The sequence below is a fragment of the Nicotiana sylvestris genome, chromosome 12 (genome assembly GCF_000393655.2).
Source record: "Nicotiana sylvestris chromosome 12, ASM39365v2, whole genome shotgun sequence".
NCBI classification, from domain to species: domain Eukaryota; kingdom Viridiplantae; phylum Streptophyta; class Magnoliopsida; order Solanales; family Solanaceae; genus Nicotiana; species Nicotiana sylvestris.
Window position 1 is genome coordinate 142,862,926 of NC_091068.1, and position 21,425 is coordinate 142,884,350.

The 21,425-nt window shown below is 39.7% G+C and overlaps 1 long non-coding RNA gene across 1 annotated transcript; it reads left to right on the forward strand.

Moving 5' to 3' along the window:
- The first annotated feature begins 283 nt into the window (after positions 1-283).
- On the forward strand, positions 284-21,145 carry LOC138884373 (uncharacterized). The gene is made up of 2 exons (XR_011404563.1): positions 284-834; positions 20,890-21,145. It is a non-coding gene; the product is annotated as an uncharacterized lncRNA (long non-coding RNA).
- Positions 21,146-21,425: the final 280 nt, after the last annotated feature.

The following is a 21,425-nucleotide window of genomic DNA, read 5'->3' on the forward strand; positions in this document are numbered from 1 at the left end:
TTGTTTTATTAAAAATAAAATTACAAAAATGACCCATTTTTACATTTTTACCTTTTAAATTTTAAGATTAGTGATCTTTCTCTTTTTAATGTTGGATTAAGTAATTTTTATAACTTTTGTACTTAGATAATTAGTTTAATTTTACAAATTAGGTGATTTAGGATTTTAATTAAAAAATAAAAAAAGAAAAACAAAGGAAAAAGAAATAAAAGAAGTAATTGAAAAAAAAGGTTTTAATATGAATATGGGTTAATTCTTTGTATCAAATTGACCCAATTCTTCCCAAAATTTCCCGGATACAAGCCAAAATACACTTGAATCCATCAGCCCCAAACCCACTACCCTTTAATTAAAAAACCTAAATATATAAAAAGGATCTACACCCTAGACTCTAGAGATCGAGCGCCGTTTACAACAAAAAATGACCCCTTCCGTGTCGTTCTCTTCTAGAAGAGAGAACACCCTAAACACTAAGCAGCAAGAACCAAAATATTAGAACCCCCCCCCCCCCCCAGGTTGCTTCACGGCGCTCCATTTTTCCTCTAAAAAGAGACGAAAGCTGATCCTTTCCTTGGACTCTATCAACGGCACACTCCTCTCCATTGCTCGACAAGAATGATCAGATCTCTACACCCAAGCTCACACACGCGAAAATACACAAACATATTAAGAAGCTCGAATCCAAAAAATGGTTTCAAACAAAAGTCAAAAGGAAGCTGGAATTTGGTATCGATTTTCCTAAACACTGCTGCTGTTGCTGTGTTGTTCTTTTGCTTTCATCTCTTTCCAACTTCAGAGACTTATTCTCTTTTTGGTGTATTTTGGCTAAATCAGGTATGTGGTACATCCATGTCCCTCCCTTTTGAGATTTCATGAAATTCCATGTTTTTGTTTGTTCCGATTCGGTTGAGCCGCTTGAACTCCGTGGTCTCGCTTTGAGTGTTATTATGATTTATTGTTGTCTTAAATTTGTAAGTTTCTGCTCTCTGAGGTTCAGCTGCATTTGTGTAAATAAAATTTATCATTGATTTAATGATATTCATTATTGTTCGTCCTAGTTGTAAATTATGTTCATGTGCTTTATAGGACAATGTGGGTACCGATTTTTTTTGCTGTTTTTTTAGGCAATGGCAGTAGGGTTTTGTCACGGGTTGAGATGTGATTGAAATATGATAAGCTTGTCCTATGATTTGTACTAATGTGTAGAGAAATCTATTAAAAAGGACAAGGTAGTTCTTTCATATTTATTTTTTATCCTTAATTTTAAATGGTCTGTATTTCATAGGGGAATGTAAATTTATAGTATGTTTTAATTGCTAAGATTGCAACTGACATTTTAATCTAAAATTTGGATTGAAATGAACTGATAATTTCACCCTTCGATTTGGTGGAATTGGGTTCTGGAAACCCACTTTTCACAAGTCATTTGTTAAGTGCTGAAAATTTTTCCCAAGTTTATATCTCGATAATGTTTGGTTTCACAATAATCTCAAACTTAGAAATAAAATAATTCATAAACATCGTTAGTTTGCTTTAGGCACGCAATTAATTTATTACAATTACGGGTACGATTTCCATAACGTGGTTGTGATAGCCAATTAAATTAAAGTAGGAGCATCCTTAGTTTCCCTTTTAAAAAAAACAATACAAATCTTTATAATTTGAGGTGCGCCATACACAAATAAAATCCTATAATCTATGGCCCTCACATAAATACAAAATTAGTATAGAAATTGCCTTGAACCTTTGTAGTTGCTTTAGGCGCGATCTTTAAATAATTCAATCACAACTACGGGTATGGTTCCCATGACGTAGTTGTGATTTTTAAATTCGGGTGTACATTTCATGTGACCCAATTTCAATTTTTCAACAATGTTAAATAGAATGTGTAGCGAGCCGCGGGTGCATTTCATGTAGCGTGGTTTAAGACGTGTTTTAAATAACATTGAATCTTCCTAAAAGTGATTTAAATTAATTAAAAGCGGTTATAAAGCTTAAAATGCACCATATGTTTAAAACATGTAATAAATCAGATAATAGGCCAATATTAATAGTTTAAGCGACCGTGCTAGAACCACGGAATTCGAGAACGCCTAACACCTTCTTCCGGATTAACAAAATTCCTTATCTAGAATTTCTGATTTCGTAGTATAAAATCAAATTTCCTCGATTTGGGATTTAAAATAAACCGATGACTTGGGACACCATAAATTATTCCAAGTGGTGACTCTGAATTTAAATAAAATAATCCCATTTCGATTTATGTCACTTTAATTGAAAAAACTCCCCCATATACCCCCTCGGGGAGTAAAAAAGGAGGTGTGACAACTTGTTCTGTTTGTGGAGGTAAAAATGTGAGCCTTTAATTGTCCTTTTTAATGCAGTCCTAACTGTTTTGATTGACGCCTAGATTTTTCTATTTTAAGCACCTCAAGATGGTCTAGAACTACCATTAGAGGTCCTAACTACCTTCAGGTCCACAAGGAAGGGACGGGTAGTGCACGCATATGATATCTTTAAAGGTTGCTAGAACGCTTTAGGCTATGACCAATGGGAGAGAATTGGGTAGTAAGGATATGATGACTACGTGCTAATATCACGTGTAGCCCCTCATTGAGGAGTGATTACTAGGCATTGTATGGGTATGATCCTGTAGGCTAACCAACCTAGGACCCCTCTTTTCCAACTCCCGTTGTTTAAATAAATTTGCTTTTCTTTACGTATGTGCAAATTGTTCAAACCTCTTCCCTTGCTTTCATTACTTGAATCATATATGTCCAAACATGTCTTTATTTGCGAGTATTTGTTAAAACTGTTTGTTTATTAAAAATGACTAATTCACATAGTTTAAGTTCGGCCGGGACCCACCATTGTGGACTGCGAGGGGTTCCTAACACCTTCCCCTCAAGGTTATTTCAAGCCATTACCCTAATCTTTGGTAATTGTGAGCATGTAATTTTTGCCCTATAGGAATTACTCCTATAAAAATCAAGAAAATAAAAAATTTCCATTATTTGCAGTTTTATAGGATTTTATAAGAATTTTGCTAATGGTTTACATTTTTCTGTGCATGTTTATCTTATTAAAATCATGTAAAATACAAAAATACCATGCATTACATTTAGGTGTCATTTTCATATTTTTAGGATTAATTGGTTAATTATTTATTTTATTAAAAATGAAAATCACCAAAATGACTTACTTTTGCATTTTTAGCATTTTGATTTTAAATTAGTAATTTTCTCTTTTAATTTAGGAGTAATTAATTCTTGTAAATATTATGGTAGATAATTAGTTTAATTTTACAACTTAGATTAATTTAGTTTTTATTTAATTAAAAAAAAAGAAAACAAAGAACAAAAGAAAGGGAATGGAATTTGGTTTTAAAACCCAATTTGGGCCAAGACCCAAACATTCGAACCCAATTTTCCTCACCCATTCGCCCAAACCAACTCCTTATCCGGATCCAGCCCAGCCCCATTCTCGAGTCAAAACGACCCCGTTTCCCTAAAATCAATCCCAGCCGTCAATCTAATCTGATCTAATGGCTGGGAACTGGGTATCCAGGTCGTATAAGAATGTTTGAACCCACCCCCTAAACCATTTGAACCCTCCCCCCACTCTTTCATCTCTCTCAAATCTAAACCCTAGAAGATCTGCCGCCCTAAATCCCATCGTCTCCAGCCGACGGCACGACCTCAAACCGCCTCCAATTTCACACCTCATAACCACCAAACCTCCTCAAACTCGAAACCATTGATGTTTCTCCCAAATAGTTGTTGGGATTCGTTGAATCTCAAATCCAGATGTGCCCTAATTTCGGGGTTCAGAATGTTTTTGAAGCTTCCGATTGTCATGGCTCGAAGCTAGCCCTGGTAGACCATCCTTGACTAGAGTGGTCATCATAGTCGGCTTCAAGTCTTGCCAAAGCATCCTAAGTTTGGTCATATAGGCCCTATTCTCTGAGTTTTGGTGAGTTTGTTCATCTTCTTCTTTATCTTTATTTTTGGGTCTTTATCTCCTTCTGTTTCTTTTTTTTTCTTCCTTGCTTTTCTGTTTTAAGCCGTGTTCTGCTTGCATGTAGGTTTAAATCATATTAGGTTATAGTATTTATCTTAATAATACAGTTGACATTTTTGTCAGAACATTTTGATTTCGTGTTTGTTTTTTTTGCTCAATTCTTCTTTTGTTTTTGATTTTTTTGAAGTCTGATGTCAGGAGTTTAAAACTCCATTGGCATGTCCTTCTTGTGGTTTGTTGGTTTTGGACTGGTAATTGGGCCTTGTAGTATATAAGCCCAAAGAAAAGAGGGTTTCAATTCTGGCTGTATGGCCCATTTGCTGGATTTGATAAGGTAAATAACAGACATTTGAGGGGTAGTTTAGGGAAATTGGATAGGGGAATCTTGCCTAACTAACTGAGAAGTTTCCAAGAAGGTGGGATTGGGGTGGTTTAACAAACAAGCTGTAATTTCAGGGTCTGAAATGAAAAAGAAAATTGGAGAAGGGGTAATGTTAAAATCAGTTATGTTGCCCTAGTGTCTTCTATAAGGCCAGCTTCCTTCATTGTCAAGGCAGAGATTACAATATTAAGAACTAGAAAACGACTGAAAATAGACCCTTACTGATAGAGTTTGGAAAATTAGAAAGAAAAAACAGAAAAAATTGCAATCACTGTTCCATTACAGCTGGTCTTCATATTTTTGGAGTTTTAAAAGTTCGAATGCACTACTCTTCTTCTGGGCTCAAAAGATGGTTGTATCTGGTTGATAATTACTGTTACTGCTGTTTAAGAGCTGCTGTTATTACTATCTACAATGAGAATTTTGATGACATATTGTTTTGTTGAACTCAATTTTAGATTATTTGTTTCTGTAGTCATCTAGTTTCTTTAGGTGTTTATGTGTTCATTTATGTTATTGTTGTTGAATCTCATTTGTAAGTTGGCCAAGTACCCTAGTCTAGCATGTTTGGTTTGACAATTGGTGGAAGCCTTGTTGGACATTTTAAATTTTGCTTAACTCTGCTGAAGTTAGTGCTGAATTCTATGTTCAGAGACTGTGATATTTGGGACTTTTGTTTGATTTGTTGAATCATATGTATGGAGTTGAATGGGAATCCCTAGTTCGATTTCAATATTATCTAGAGTCGAAGTAGTGCATGATTGGTTCGTAATTGGCATATAATTGATGGATGCATATGTAAGCTTGATGATTTTTGTTTAAAAAAAAACATGTTCTTGTGTTCTCATTAAAAGCAGGTTGTACAATCTAAATAATTAGGTATTTAATGCTCCAAAAGGAGACTGTTGTGTTCCAATAGGTTTTAAAATTGAAAAGTTTCTTAAGGATTGATGGGCCTAACGTAGACCCAAGGAAGTCAATCTATGGCCGTATGGTTTTGCTCTATTGTGGGCTCGATTTGGGGCCCAATAGCCTTCCGTATTTTCTTGTTTTCTTAAGTGTTACTTGATTCAACAAGAGAAAGATTTTGACAGAAAATTCGACTCAAATGTTCAATTCAATTTTTGATTTCATTAAACATGTTGTTACTTTGTATAATATAGCTTGAGCGTTTTTGTGGAATTTTGGGGGCTGAGCTCAATGTTGGCCCAGTCCAAAAATGAATAGGTCGTTTGGGATGCCCTTTTACCTACTCAGTCTCGTGAGTTAAGCTTCAGCCCAGGTTCCCAATACTTGCCTTTAGTTTCCTTGTTAACTATGAAACAATTTATCCCGTGCGAATATTAATATCCTTTAGGCTTAATTAAGTGCCTAATTGATTGAGGTGTGCCATTTAGCTAAATCATTTATGGCCCTCACAAACGTTATAATTTAGATGCTAAAATAAATCTCGTAGTTTGCTTTAGGCGCGCCCATTATATAATTATCATGTTATAAATTCGGGGATACATTTCATGTGGCCCGGTTTTAATTTCCAACGAGGTTAAATAAAACTGTCATGAACCACAGATGCATTTCATGTAGTGTGGCTTGCGATATATTTTAAATAACCTTGAATTAATTCTTTACATAGTTAAAAGCGGTTTTAAAGTGTTAAAAATGCACATAGGTTTTAAAATATTTTAAAATCAGATAATTAGGCCAATAATAATAGCTGAGCAACCGTGCTATAACCACGGAACCTAAGGATGCCTAACACCTTCTCCCGGGTTAACAGAATTTCTTACCCGGATTTCTATGTTCGCGGATCATGAATAAGAGTCAATTTTCCTCGATTCGGGATTTAAAATCGGTGACTTGTGATACCATAAATTATCCCAAGTGGTGACTCTGAATTTTAAATAAATAATCCCGTTTCGATTGTCCCTTATATTGGAAAAAATTCCCTTATACCCTTTCGGGTGTAGGGAAAAGGAGGTGTGACAGCTCTGGCGGCTCTGCTGGGGACAATAACCCAGAATCTCTGGTTTAGGGTTCAAGAATTCGAGCTTAGAATTATTGTTATAGTTGGCTTTATTTATTATCTGGTTTTATTTAAATGTTTGACTCTAATGTGCTAAATGTTGTTTTTTTACCGCTTTGAAATTGTTGATCTGTATCTAAATTGTTACGAATCCCTCATCTCTCTGAGTCTTCTAAATCATTTGAGAAGGGTGCACTTCGTGTAGCTTCTCTTCTGTTACAGTCATGTCCAATTTTTGAACGAGGTTCGGATAAGTTGCAAAGCCGGTGAAACTTCTGTATTCCCGGTACGCTGCCCCCCTCGAGCTGTCCGCTCGGGTAAGCCAGGTCTAGAACAAATAAACCTAGGTTTTCAAACCTAGTATAACATAGCCTCATGCCGGATCCCTAGTAGGAACGCTTGTTTGCATCACGTGCATTTGACTTTGGGGACTCAACACAGGGGTTGAGTGCGTCTAGGACAGGTGTACCCGAAATCAAAAGATCATCCTAATGCATTTTATTTGCTACTTGCACCTTTTGACTCAGATTGCATGTTGACCGACTTCTAGAATAGGGGAGGAAAAATTGAGAAAAAACCAAATTGAGGTGAGAGAGAGAGGAAATTACCCGCATGCAAAAAACTTGGTGTCCAAAATACCCCGAATTTCTCTTGAAATTTTCAGGAAAAAAATGGGGAAAAAGCTATTTCAAATGTTTGTTTTTTCTGTTGCGTCAAAATTGACCGAACTACGCAAGTTTGATTCTCACCTGATGTGGGATACGTAGGCAACCCTCATCGGGTCCAACTCTATTTTTGCAAAAATAACCCAAAAATATGAAATGTCGCTATTTTATCATAAATAAGCTAGGTAATGTTGTTCTTGTCGTAATAGCCAAAATGCCCCATAAGGGCGCCGAAAGGCTGCTTTTGCAAGAATAGCCACCTAAGGTCCTTTTTCAAATTTTGGTTGATTAGCAAACACAACCCTAAAATTTTCTTTCTTGAAGTGCTGAAGGGCTGTATTCGTAAATGTATTTTGTTTTAAATTGCAGTTTTCGAAAATTGGTATTTTTCTCTTGAGTCTAAATAAATCACAGTCTTTTAATCAATCACTTTAAATAAATGTGCAGGATGAGAATGATTGAAAATGAACATTTCACAGTCCTCGAGGAAATCCCATTAGAACTACATATGTGGTGGAATGATTTGGGGGAAGTCAGCCAAGATAATGTGATAAAAGCTTTGGGTAGTCTTGTTGGGTTTCTAAAGATTAAGGCGAGGAAGGATATAATTGAGGCTTTGATACCCTTCTGGGTCCCAGCACATAATGTGTTCCATTTTGCTGATTTTGAGTTAACCCCTACGCTTGAGAAAGTAGCGGGCTATGCTGGTTTTGGGAATCTCAGAAATCAATACCCGGTGGCACCTAAAACAGTGACTCCTCAGAAGTTTTTGGATCTTCTAAGCATCAGTCGGGAAGTTCAAGATAGAAATTTGGCTAAGGGATTTTGGACATTCTACTTCTTGTACCGACATTACGGGAATCCCCGTGGTTTTGAGATGCTAGATACCAGTCTTACTCATTCGGGGAACCAATGGCAGGGACTGGCTTTTTAGTGGCATTCCTAGGTGTTTTGATTTGTCCAAGAAAGGATGGAAACATAGAATTGGGGCTCGTGGGAATAGCTAACTTCATGACTAAAAAGGCAAATGACACCATTGTACCGATGATCTTGGCGGAGATTTACCGAGTTCTAACTGTTTGCCGAGAAGGAGGAAAGTTTTTTGAAGGATGCAATATGCTTCTACAACTATGGATGGAGGAACACCTTTGCCACCGTCCGAGGTACATGAACTGTGGCATGACCAGTCTTAAAGCATTGAAAAACATGAACAGCGGGTGAAGGGCGGTGAGTTTTTGGATGGTGCGGAAGCATGGTTTGCACATTTGAGATCCCTGACCGCAGACAAAATTGCGTGGACATTCGGGTGGCTCCTGGTCAATGAAGTCATTTACATGTCGGTCGAAGTATGTTTTCTTCTATTGATGGGTCTCCGGAGCATTCAGCCTTATGCCCCACACATAGTTCTACGCCAGCTAGGCAGGTACCAGACTATCCCACATGATGAGGATTTGAGCCGACAGGTCATCGAACTGGAACCAAAAGCTGCTTTCCCGGAAGAAAGGGTGCGTCGAATTTGACATCAATGCAGGTTCTTAGAGCCAAAGACTCAGGTACGCGATCTGTCCAGAGGCGAGTTAGAGCCTAGTTATACAACTTGGTACGGTAAAAGGTCTCAAGTCCATAAAGAGCCCGAACAGCCCGCCAAGAGGCCCAATGTCCAACAATTCACTGATGGAGCGCAAGAACAATGAGATTGGTTGGCAAAAGAGGCAAGCTACAGGGCCACAATAAGCAAATTGGAGGGACAAATCCGGGATCTTAAATTTGACAAAAGTGTACAGGCCGCTGCTGATGAAGGGGAGAAGAAGAAATTGACTCAAGAAAACAAGGCCCTTCGAGCACAGATCCAAAAAATGAAAATAGCTGCTGGGAATCAGGAAAGGAGCCGAAAGGATGAAAAACTCATAAGTGGTCTTAGGAGGAAAATAGCTGAGTGTGAGGATGATTTGGAAAAATCCGAGGGTAATCTGGCGAGAGCCCGGGCACAGTTAGCGAAGAACGCAGAGGGACGAGCAGAGTTTGTCCGGCAACTAAAAAGGAAATATGAGGGAGAAGCTACCAATTTGAAGAAAAAACTAACTACCCTTGAGAACGAGATGACCAAACAAACAAAGAGCTTCAAAGCGGAAAGAGAACACTGCTACGCCCTGATGTCACAATTAGAAAAAGACCTGCAACAGCTTCAAGAGCAAAATCATACAGCTGAACAAGTTTTGGGGGCCATGTCTCAGCAGATTGGATGGTTGCTACAAGAGAAGGGTATTATCAGAGAAAGGGTTAGAAGCATTGCGGACTACATTGTGATGAAGTGCAACGAGTGTGAAGACATGACCAGATCTATGTTCTTCGCTTCCGTTATGATTTTTGTCCGACAGATCATGGATGAACTATTCCGCCTTCAAGAAGATATGGCGCATAGGCCCGCGGCGAGACCGACTGATGTCCCGCGGGCCCCTGGAGCAGTTGAGGCACTTATGTATTCATGATTTTCATTCCAGTCTGTATTTTCATTTTTCTTTCAGAGTCTATTAGTCCATTTTTGAGTCTGCATTTTTATTTTTCTGTTGGACTCTGTTAGTCCCCTTTTCGAGTCTGTCAGCTTTTATGATTAAGTTTTGTAGGAGAAGTCTTTGTAATAAAGATGTTTATTTTATGAAAAATTTGAAAACCCAAAAAATGTATCTTTCTTGTATTTTACACTTATTCCCAGAACTACGCTTGGTCTGATTCATGCGGCGTCATGATACGTAGGTAATCCCATAAGATTCGATTATAACCGTGAAATGAAAAAAAGAGGAGAGAAAACAATAAAATTGTGGGAAAGAAATAATGGCAAAACAAGAGGGTGAAAATGAGAGAGTAAAAGAATAAAGACAAGAATCAAGCAAAGAAAAGCAGTAATGAAAAAAAAGAGAGAGTGAAATTGCAAAATGGAAACTAGTGAAAGTCGGGATGATGCAAGCAGCCATTCAAATGTATAATAGAAATGATTAACTGCTTAGGTGCATTGCATTCCCCAACGTGCGATTACCTATCTGTTAAGCTTTAATCACTAACGAGTTTGCTTGTTGTCATCAAGTACAAGCAGGTGGTTAGTTTGTTTGGAATTCTGGCAACTCACCCGTACAACACCAGGTCTAAAGATAAGTTGATCATGACTGGCCAAGAACTGGATGCAAGTGTTATCGATCCGTCAAGGGATGAGGAAGAGTCTGATGTTAATCTGAAAGAGGAGTTACTTAAGTTGAAACACCAGATGGTGGAGATGTACTAGGTGTGGATGAAAGGGCATCCACCACCATCATACCCCGCCAACCCAGCTTTCGTCCCGCCGCTGGCTCAATCCCAAGAACCTCCCACTGTTGATTCATCTCCAGGCTTCCCCATTTACCACCACTGCCAAGGCACCACTTCCCAAACCCCACAAGCACCGCCACCCAAACTAGTCCCATACCCTCCTCCACCAGCCACCCCTGTTTTCGTGGCACCCCCACCCGCTACACTCCATCGATCCTCCAGTCAGCCTTTATTCCAGACCCAGGATAACCGGTACTATCCCCCAGAGCTTACTTTCAAGGCCCCAGAGCATTACTCTTACACTCCTCGTTTTGACCTCCCAATTGAGACTGAGAAACCACCTAAAAACCCAGAGCAAGAGGAAATGTTCAGGAAGGTAAGAAGCCTGGAACAATCGTTTAGAAACATGTAGGGATTGGGAGGCCAGGTGAGCGTAGCCTACAAAGATTTGTGTCTATTTCTCGATGTTCAGTTGCCTGTGGGATTCAAGATGCATAGATTTTATCTATATGATGGACACGCAGACCTGATAGCCCATTTGAGGGGATTCTGCAGTAAAATGAGAGGAGTTGGTGGGAAAGATGAGCTACTGATGGCATACTTTAGCCAGAGTCGGAGTGGCTCGGCATTGGAGTGGTACACTCGTCAGGATCACAACAGATGGTATACCTGGAATGATTTGGCCCAAGCATTCACTCGTCATTTCCAGTACAACATCGAGATTGTTCCAGATCGTTTGTCTTTGACTAAGATTGAGAAGAAGCCTAGTGAAAGTTTTAGAGAATATGGTTTTCGCTAGAGAGAACAAGCGACAAAAGTTAGCCCCCCGATGAAGGAGAGCGAAATGGTGGAGTACTTTCTGCAGGCTCTGGAGCCTACCTATTTTGGCCATCTGATATAGGCCATAGGTAAGTCTTTCAACGAGGTAGTGAAGATGGGTGGCATGGTGGAAGAAGGGCTTAAATCAAGCAAAATTATGAGTTACTCGGCTATCAACGCAACTACCCAAGCTATTCAGAACAGTACTGGGGGAGTGATTGGAAAAAAGAAGAAAGAAGACATGGCAACAGTTGATTCAGGATCATGGTTTGGACCCAAGGGACCGTCACACCATTATACCCAGCCTCGACCCCCTCACCGAACCTATACCCAAACCCTATATAACCCACCCCAACACTACTTCCCATCACCAGACCCTCATATTTTTGTCCACCATGCCCAGACATATACTCAACCCCCTGCCTACTCACAATGGCGTGCTCCAGCCCCACAAAACACATATCCAGCTCCACAAAATGCTTACCCACCCCCACGAGCCTACCGAAACCCTGCTGGCCCAGGTTTCCGACCCAATCTAGTGTTCCAAAATGAGAGGTTGCAGCGAAAGAAAACTTTCACCCTGTTGGGGGAGTCTTATACCAATTTATTCCATAGATTGAGGCAGTTGGATATGCTGAGGCCAATTGAGTCGATATTGCCAAACCCTCCTCCAAAAAATCTTGATTACTCCGTGAGCTGTGAATATTGTTCTGATTCTCCGGGACATGATACAGTGAAGTGCTGGCACTTGAAAAATGCCATCCAGGAGCTCATCGACACCAATCGGATTGAGGTCCAAACTCTAGAGGCACCCAACATCAACCAGAACCCATTGCCAACCCATGAGGGAACAAGCATGATCGAGATAGTACACACGGGAGGGGAGACCAAGAAGCCTTCACAGTCCGTCATGATGATTCGGTTCAGTATGGTCAAGCCAGTTAAAAAACCAACGGTTGAAGGATCAGTGAACAAGTTGAGCATGACAAACGATGAGCCATTTGTGGTAGTTAAGAAAAGATCTCTAAGTGATGTTGTATCAAAGCAAGAAAAGTCAAAAGTGGTCGTACCAGGAGTGGCAAACAAGCCTATCATAATTGTAGAGGGTGCCTATACGGACCCTGTCATCATCAAGCCTGTAATCCAGTTGTCGGTAGTCAACACCAAGGCTATCCCATGGAACTATGAACGGGTGATAGTGACCTATAAGGGAAAAGAAGTGAAAGAAGAAGTCAATAAGGCCCAAGGATTAACTCGTTCGGGGAGATGCTTTACCTCGGAAGAGTTAAGGAAAGCTAAAACATCCAGAGATAACCCAGTTCTAGTAAAAAAAGTAGTCATTGAAGAAGAGGCGGAGGAGTTTTTTTGAAAAATGAAGGTACAAGATTATTCCATCATGGAGCAGCTGAGAAAGATGTTTGCTCAGATTTCCTTGCTATCATTGTTGATCTATTTAGACGAGCTCGTTGGGCCTGATGAAAATTCTGAACGAAGCTCATGTCCCCGACAAAATTTCAATGAACCATCTGGAGAAAATCACCTACAAAATATTTGAGGTACCTTCTCTGATGACGAGTTGCCTGTGGAAGGTACTGAACATAACAAAGCTCTCTATCTTACGGTGAAATGTGAATATTCTGTGGTCACCAGGGTGTTAGTCGACAATGGTTCCAGTGCAAACATTTGCCCTCTCCCTACTCTGAACAAGTTGAAAGTTAATGATGAGAGGATTCACAAGAACATCATCTGCGTTCAAGGTTTTGATGGTGGAGGGAAAGATTCAAGTGGGTGATATAATGCTTGAGTTGACAATAGGACCGGTGGAATTCACTATGGAGTTCCAGGTACTGGACGTAGCCATCTCCTACAACTTGCTGTTAGGTCGACCTTTGATTCATGCCGCCAAAGCAGTCCCGTACACTTTGCATCAGACGGTCAAGTTCGATGGGATAGGCAGGAGATCGTCGTGCATGGTGAGGAGAATTTTTGTGCTCACAGTGATGCCTCCGTCCCGTTCATTGAGGCTGAAGTTGACAAAGGGCCTTGGGTCTATCAAGTTTTTGAAACGGTGCCGGTCGAGAAGGTTCCAAAAGGGAAATGTGTCCCAACTCCAAAGATAACTTCTGCATCAGTCATGGTGTCCTCTGAAATGCTGAAAAATGGCTTTATGCCAGGTAAAGGTCTGAGTGCATTCCTATAGGGTATCATACAACCAGTATCCCTCCCTGGAAATTTGGGTACGTTCGGTCTTGGATTCAAACCTACAACGACAGATGTGAAAATGGCTAAAAGGTTGAAACAGAAGTTGTGGGTACTTCCAAAGCCTATTCCCCGTCTCTCCAGGTCTTTTGTCAAGCCCGGTGCCAGGAAACGCCCAGTGACGACAGTTCCAAATTCTGTGGTTGACATTGATGAAGAGTTAATTGAAAGGTTCAAGAAGTTGTTTAATGATGTGAACATGGTAGAAGTTGGAGAAGGTTCTAGCAAAGCGGACGTGCAGTTCTTCGGGCCAAATGTAAAGCTTAACAATTAGAAGGCTACTCCTCTCCCTACCCGAAATGAGTCTTGGTAGTTTGTTTTGTTTTCCTTTCTATCTGGGTCATTCCAGGGTTGTGACCCAGACTTTTATTTTTCGCTTGTTGATGTACAAACCCTGTTATCCTTTATTTTAATAAAATGCAATTTCCCTTTCCATCACTCCTAATAGTTTTATTTTTTGTTTTTCTTTTCTTCTTTGTATAGTTCTTTTTATGCTGGTTTCAATGACTTGACATGCATGAGGAATCTTCGGCCCAGTCTTAAAGTCAATCTAATTCTGAAATAATAATCCAAGAAATAGAGTGTGATGATGAGTCAGAATATGATGAGGATGAGGCCTTTGAGGAGATTAGTAAGGAACTAAGTCATTTTGAAGAAAAACCCAAGCCTAATCTGAATGATACAGAAGAAATCAATCTAGGGGACCCAGATAATGTCAGAGAAACTAAGATAAGTGTCCATCTTGAGCTGCAAATCAGGGAAGAAATAATTAAAGTATTGTTTGAATATAAGGATATTTTTGCGTGGTCGTATGATGATATGCCCGGCTTGAGTACCAATTTGGTGGTCCATAAATTGCTAATTGATCAAGCATTCCCTCCCGTCAAGCAGAAGTTGAGAAAGTTCAAAACTGACATGAGTGTGAAGATTAAAGAAGTTACAAAGCAGCTTGATGCAAAGGTCATTCGAGTCACGCGGTATACCACGTGGTTAGCCAATGTTGTGCCTGTGCCAAAGAAATATGGTAAGACCAGAGTGTGTGTTGATTACCGTGATCTCAACACGGCAAGTCCAAAGGACAACTTTCCACTGCCAAATATCCATATTTTGATTGATAATTGTGCCTAGCATGAGATTGGGTCTTTTATGGATTGTTATGTGGGGGTATCATTAGATTTTAATGGATGAGGAAGATGCGGAAAAGACGGCATTCATCATGCCATGGGGAACATACTGCTACCGGGTCATGCCTTTTGGTTTGAAAAACGCTAGGGCAACTTACATGAGGGCGATGCCAACCATATTCCATGACATGATACACAAGGAGATTGAGGTTTACGTGGACGATGTGATCATAAAGTCCAAGAAGCAGTCTGACCACGTCAAAGATTTGAGAAAGTTTTTCCAAAGGCTCCACAGGTATAATCTTAAGCTCAATCCTACAAAGTGCGCATTCGGTGTTCCATCGGGGAAGTTGTTGGGGTTCATAGTCAACCGGTGGGGCATTGAATTGGATCCGTCAAAGATCAAAGCTATCCAAGACTTACCACCGCCAAATCACAAGACCGAGGTGATGAGTCTGTTAGGGAGGCAGAATTACATCAGCAGGTTTCTTGCTCAGCTCACGACAACTTGTGAGCCCATCTTTAAGCTGCTAAAGAAGGATGCTGCAGTCAAATGGACTGATGAGTGCTAAGAAGCATTTGATAAGATCAAAGAGTATTTGTCAAACCCACCTGTGTTGGTCCCGCCAGAGCCCGAGAGACCTTTGATTCTTTATTTGACAGTCCTGGATAATTCATTTGGTTGTGATTTGGGTCAACATGATATCACTAGTAGGAAAGAGCAAACCATTTACTATCTCAGCAAGAAATTCATATCTTATGAGGTTAAGTATACTCCCCTTGAGAGGATATGTTGCGCCCTGACTTGGGTAGCACAAAAGTTAAAGCATTATTTGTCGTCCTACACCACTTACCTCATTTCTCGCTTGGATCCTCTGAAGTATATCTTTCAGAAGCCTATGCCCACAAGGAGGCTTGCGAAGTGGTAGATTTTTCTCACAGAGTTCAACATTATCTATGTGACTCGGACTGCGATGAAATCCCAAGCATTGGCCGATCATTTGGTCGAGAATCCGGTCGATGAAGAATATGAACCATTGAGAACTTACTTTCCCGATGAAGAGGTAATGCACATTGACGAGGTGGAGCAGGTTGAAAAACCAGGTTGGAAACTTTTCTTTGATGGGGCTGCCAACATGAAAGGTGTCGGGATAAGGGCTATGCTTATTTCTGAAACAGGGCATCACTGCCCTGTTACGGCCCAGCTGCGTTTCTATTATACTAATAACATGGCTGAGTACGAGGCATGCATTCTGGGACTAAGGCTAGCTGTAGATATGGGAATTCAGGAAGTCTTGGCCTTGGGGTACTCAGACCTTCTGGTGCACCAGGTTCAATGAGAATGGAAAATACGAGATTTAAAGCTTATACCATATCGACAATGTCTGCATGATCTTTGTCAACGGTTCAGATCAGTGGAATTCAAGCATATTACAAGGATCCACAATAAGGTTGCTAATGCTTTGGCTACTCTAACATCGATGTTACATCATCCAGATAAGCCTTATGTTGACCCTTTGCATATTCAGGTCCGCGATCAGCATGCTTACTGTAACATGTTGGAAGAAGAACTCGATGGTGAACCATGGTTCCATGACATCAGGGAGTATATAAGGATGAGGGTATATCCGGTACAAGCCACAGGTGATCAAAAGAGAACAATTCAGCGTTTGGCCAATGGATTTTTCTTGAGCAGGGGAGTCTTGTACCAAAGAACTCCAGATCTTGGGATGTTGAGGTGCATCGATGCAAAGCAAGCCACGACTATCATGACCGAAGTATATTCCGGAGTTTGCAGGCCGCATATGAGTAGGTATGTTTTGGCAAAAAAATTCTTCGAGCAGGTTATTATTGGCTCACCATAGAGCGAGACTGCATCAGTTTTGTGCGCAAGTGTCATCAATGCCAAGTACACGGATATTTGATTCATTCTATGCCATCTAAATTGCACATAATGTTCGCACCATGGCCCTTTGTCGCTTGGGGTATGGATGTCATCGGACCAATTGAGCCAGCAACATCCAATGGACACAGGTTCATTCTGGTGGCCATTGATTATTTCACTAAGTGGGTTGAAGCTAAAACTTTCAAATCTGTGACCAAGAAGGCAGTGGTCGATTTTGTGTATGCAAATATCATTTGTCGGTTCGGAATCCCAAAGGTGATCATCACAAATAACAGTGCTAATCTTAATAGTCATCTGATGAAAGAGGTATGTCAATAGTTCAAGACTACACATTGCAATTCCACCCCATACCGCCCCAAGGCGAATGGAGCAGTCGAAGCAGCCAACAAAAACATAAAGAAGATACTTCAGAAAATGGTGCAAGGTTCCAAGCAATGGCATGAAAAGTTGCCCTATGCATTGTTGGGTTATCGCACTACTGTTTGCACTTCAGTAGGTGCAACTCCTTATTTGTTGGTATATGACACAAAAGCAGTGATACCCGCGGAAGTTGAAATTCCATCCCTTCGGATTGTTGTTGAAGCCAAAATTGATGATGATGAGTGGGTCAAAACCTGTCGGGAGCAATTGAGTTTGATTGATGAGAAAAGATTGGCAGCAGTGTGTCATGGCCAGTTGTATCAAAAGAGAATGGCAAGAGCATATAACAAGAAGGTGTGTCCACGGAAATTTGAAGTGGGCCAGCAAGTATTGAAACACATCCTTCCACATCAGGCTGAGGCGAAAGGCAAGTTCGCCCCAAGTTGGCAGAGGCCGTTCATCGTAATGAGAGTGTTGTCCAATGGTGTTTTGTATTTAACAGATATAGAAGGCAAATGTGTAGACATGGCTATCAATTCTGATGCAATCAAAAGATATTATGTATGATTTCTTTGGTTTAAATTGTGTTTGTTTATACTTGGCATATTTTAAAGATTGGAATGACAAAGTCATTTTGTTCTGCTATCTAAACACTTTATCCTTTGTTACCCCTTTGAGCCTTATTTATTTCCTTTCATACCCCTCTTTTGGAATCAGTAGCGAAATTCAGAAACACGAACGCAAAAGGTAAGTAAAGAAGTAAAGATGGAAAGAGAAGAGAAAAGAAAAAGAAAAGAAAAAAAAGAAGAGAGAGAAAAAAAGAAAGAAAAGAAAAAGAAAATAAAGAAAAAAAAGAGAGAGAAAAGAAAGAAAAAGGAAGAGAAGAGAAATGGAAAAAGAGAGAAAGAAAAGGAAACGAGAAAAGTAACAACAACGCAATTCCTATGTCATGAACTACGTTCGACCTGATTCCTTTTAAGGATATATAGGCAGCCTCGCGGTTCGGTCCCATCATAATAAAAATCCAAAAGTCGCCAAGCAAAGAAACTGGGGCAAAAGTTGTGGTTATGTAAAAGATCTGATTCCAAAAGTTGTAGTTTTGAAGCCATTCAGTTGTTTCGAGCATTCGTGATACCCTTTCTTTCTAACCCTATCCAAAGGCCCACATTGCAGTCCAAAGGAAGACCTTTTGACTAGTCTTCGAGAGACTCCAAGTCGAGCAAGTAGAGGTGATTCATAGCAGGGGCAACACTCCAGCTCAAGCGGGTAAAATAAAAAATGAGAGAGTCTTATTGGTGAAAACCCTCAGGGGCACCGTAAGGCGACGGAAAGCTGAGAGAAATTATAAATGAGAGAGTCTTATCGGTGAAAACCTTCACAAGCACCGTAAGGCGACAGTTAGTTGAGAGATGAACAAATGAGAGAGGTTTGTTAGTGAAAACCCTTCAGGGCACCGCAGGCCGAACAAGGTCAGTGATTTGGCAAAGAAATTTGGGTTATGGAGAGCCTAGGACATAAAGTATGATAACTAAAAGTTGATTGGTTGGATAGGCTGGGCTGATTAATCCGAAATGCATGTCATGATCATTGGTACCAGTTGCTCCACTCAGATAAGTCTTTTTCCCTTTTCTCCCTCAAACAGTCATCCAGTTTTGGATTTTCTTCTTTATTCTTAACTCTCGAAGGCATTGCATTTCATTTCTTTTGGGTTTATTTCTCTGAGGTTTTTTCAATGTCAGCCTTGTGCAAGCAAGTAAGAAAGAATTTCAAAGCTTACTACCAACTTCCGGATTGTACAAAGTAAAGTGCGGCCAAAATATACCAGATTTAGCATAATGTAAAGTGGGAAATAAGGTGTCAGTGAAAGTTCCATTGGTCGAATGGTTTAGTAATCTTGTGGGAGATATAGAGGTTCAAGTAGAAGGGTCAGAAATGTAAAACAACGGTTTGGGTATAGAACACTCGGTTCATTTAGAGTCCTGTGGTTGAAATTCGGTCCGAAAGGCAAACAATTCTTGGCTAGTTCACGGCAGCCAGTCAAAGCAAAGCACGGCAACAGAAAGGCCATTTTCAACAAGAATACCACAAACTAACCACCACATTTTTCAAACTGATAAAGTTCTCTTTGATTGAAAAAGGGGCAGGAAATCTTGTTTACTCCAGAGGAACCCTCCATAAGGAAAGCATTTACCGAACAGGTTCGACCGTAAACTCCCAGGACCTGCCTGGATAATAAGATTTAATTTGAAGTTCTTAGGACCCTTCTAGACAATGTGACTTAGTTAAAATTCAAAACATCCATGAGTAGCAAGATCTAGCATAGGCTCTGCCTTGAGAAAATATAAGTTGGCTTTGAAGTTTTCACTCTTAGGATGAGATTCAATTTGAAATTAGTAATTTTCTCTTTTAATTTAGGAGCAGTTAATTCTTGTAAATACTATGATATATAATTAGTTTAATTTTACAACTTAGATTAATTTTGGAGATTAATTTAGGTTTTATTTAATTAAAAAAAAGAAAAAGAAAACAAAGAACAAAAGAAAGGGAATGGAATTTGGTCTTAAAACCCAATTTGGGCCAAGACCCAAACATTCAAACCCAATTTTCCTCACCCACTCGCCCAGCCCATATCTATACACGGATCCAGCCCAGCCCCATTCTCAAGTCAAAACGACCCTGTTTCCCTAAAATATATCCCAACCGTCGATCTAATCCGATCCAACGGCTGGGAACTGGGTATCCAGGTCGTATAAGAATGTCTGAACCCACCCCCTAAACCATTCAAACTCCTCCCACTCTTTCATCTCTCTCAAATCTAAACCTTAGAAGACCCGCTACCCTAAATCCCCATCGTCTCTAATCGGCGGCGCGACCCTAAACCGCCTCTAATTTCATACCTTATAACCACCAAACCTCCTCAAACTCGAAACCATTAATGTTTCTCCCCAAATAGCTGTTGGAATTCGTTGAATCTCAAATCCAGATGTGCCCTAATTTCGGGGTTCAGAATATTTTTAAAGCTTCCGCTTGTCATGGCTCGAAGCTAGCCCTGGTAGACCATCCTTGTCTAGAGTGGTCATTATGGTCGGCTTCAAGCCTTGCCAAAGCATCCTAAGTTTGGTCATATAGGCCCTATTCTCCGAGTTTTGGTGAGTTTGTTCATCTCATTCTTTATCTTTATTTTTGGGTCTTCATCTCCTTCTGTTTCTTTCTTTTTCTTCCTTGCTTTTATGTTTCAAGCCGTGTTCTGCTTGCATGTAGGTTTAAATCATATTAGGTTATAGTATTTAGCTTAATAATACAATTGACATTTTTGTCAGAACATTTTGATTTCGAGCTTGTTTTTTTTTGCTCAATTCTTCTTTTGTTTTTGATTTTTTGGAAGTCTGATGCCAGGAGTTCAAAACTCCATTGGCTTGTCCATTTTGTGGTTTGTTGGTTTTGGACTGGTAACTAAGACTTGCAGTACAGAAGCCCAAAGAAAAGAGGGTTTCAATTCTGGCTGTGGCCCATTTGCTGGATTTGATAAGGTAAATAATAGATATTTGAAGGGTAGTTTAGGAAAATTAGATAGGAGAATCTTGCCTAACTAACTGAGAAGTTTCCAGGAAGGTGGGATTGGGGTGGTTTAACAAACAAGCTGTAATTTTAGGGTTTGAAATGAAAAAGAAAATTGGGGAAGGGGTAATGTTAAAATTAGTTCTGCTGCCCTAAGGTCTTCTATATAAGGCCTGCCTCCTTTATTGTCAAGGCAGAGATTACAATATTAAGAACTAGAAAACGACTGAAGAATAGACCCTCACTGATAGAGTTTGGAAAATTAGAAAGAAAAAACAGAAAAAAATTGCAATCACTGTTCCATTACAGTTGGTCTTCATATTTTTAGGGTTTTAAAAGTTCGAATGCACTACTCTTCTTTTGGGCTCAAAAGATGGTTGTAGCTGGTTGATAATTGTTGTTATTGTTGTTTAAGAGCTGCTGTTATTGCTATTTCCTTGCTGAAGTTCTGTGGTTGTTTCTTATTGTTTCAGGTATGCCTTGGACCTCGAGTGACATGTTGAAATTTGTAATGAGAATTTTGATGACACACTGTTTTGTTGAATTCTATTTTAGATTATTCGTTTCTGTAGTCATCTAGTTTCTTTATGTGTTCATTTACGTTATTGTTGTTGAATCTCATTTGTAAGTTGGCCAAGTACCCTAGTCTAGCATGTTTGGTTTGTGAATTGGTGAAAGCCTTGTTGGACATTTTTAATTTTGCTTAAGTCTGCTGAAGTCAGTGCTGAATTCTATGTTTAAAGACTGTGATATTTTGAACTTTTGTTTGAATTATTGAATCATATGTATGGAGCTGAATGGAAATCCCTAGTTGGATTTCAATATTATCTAGAGTTGAAGTAGTACATGATTGGTTCGTAATTGTCATATAATTGATGAATGCATATGTAAGCTTGATAATTTTTGTTTAAAAAAAAGAAGAAATATGTTCTTGTGTTCTCATTAAAAGCAGGTTGTACAATCTAAATAATTAGGTATTTAATGCTCCAAAAGGAGACTGCTGTTTTCC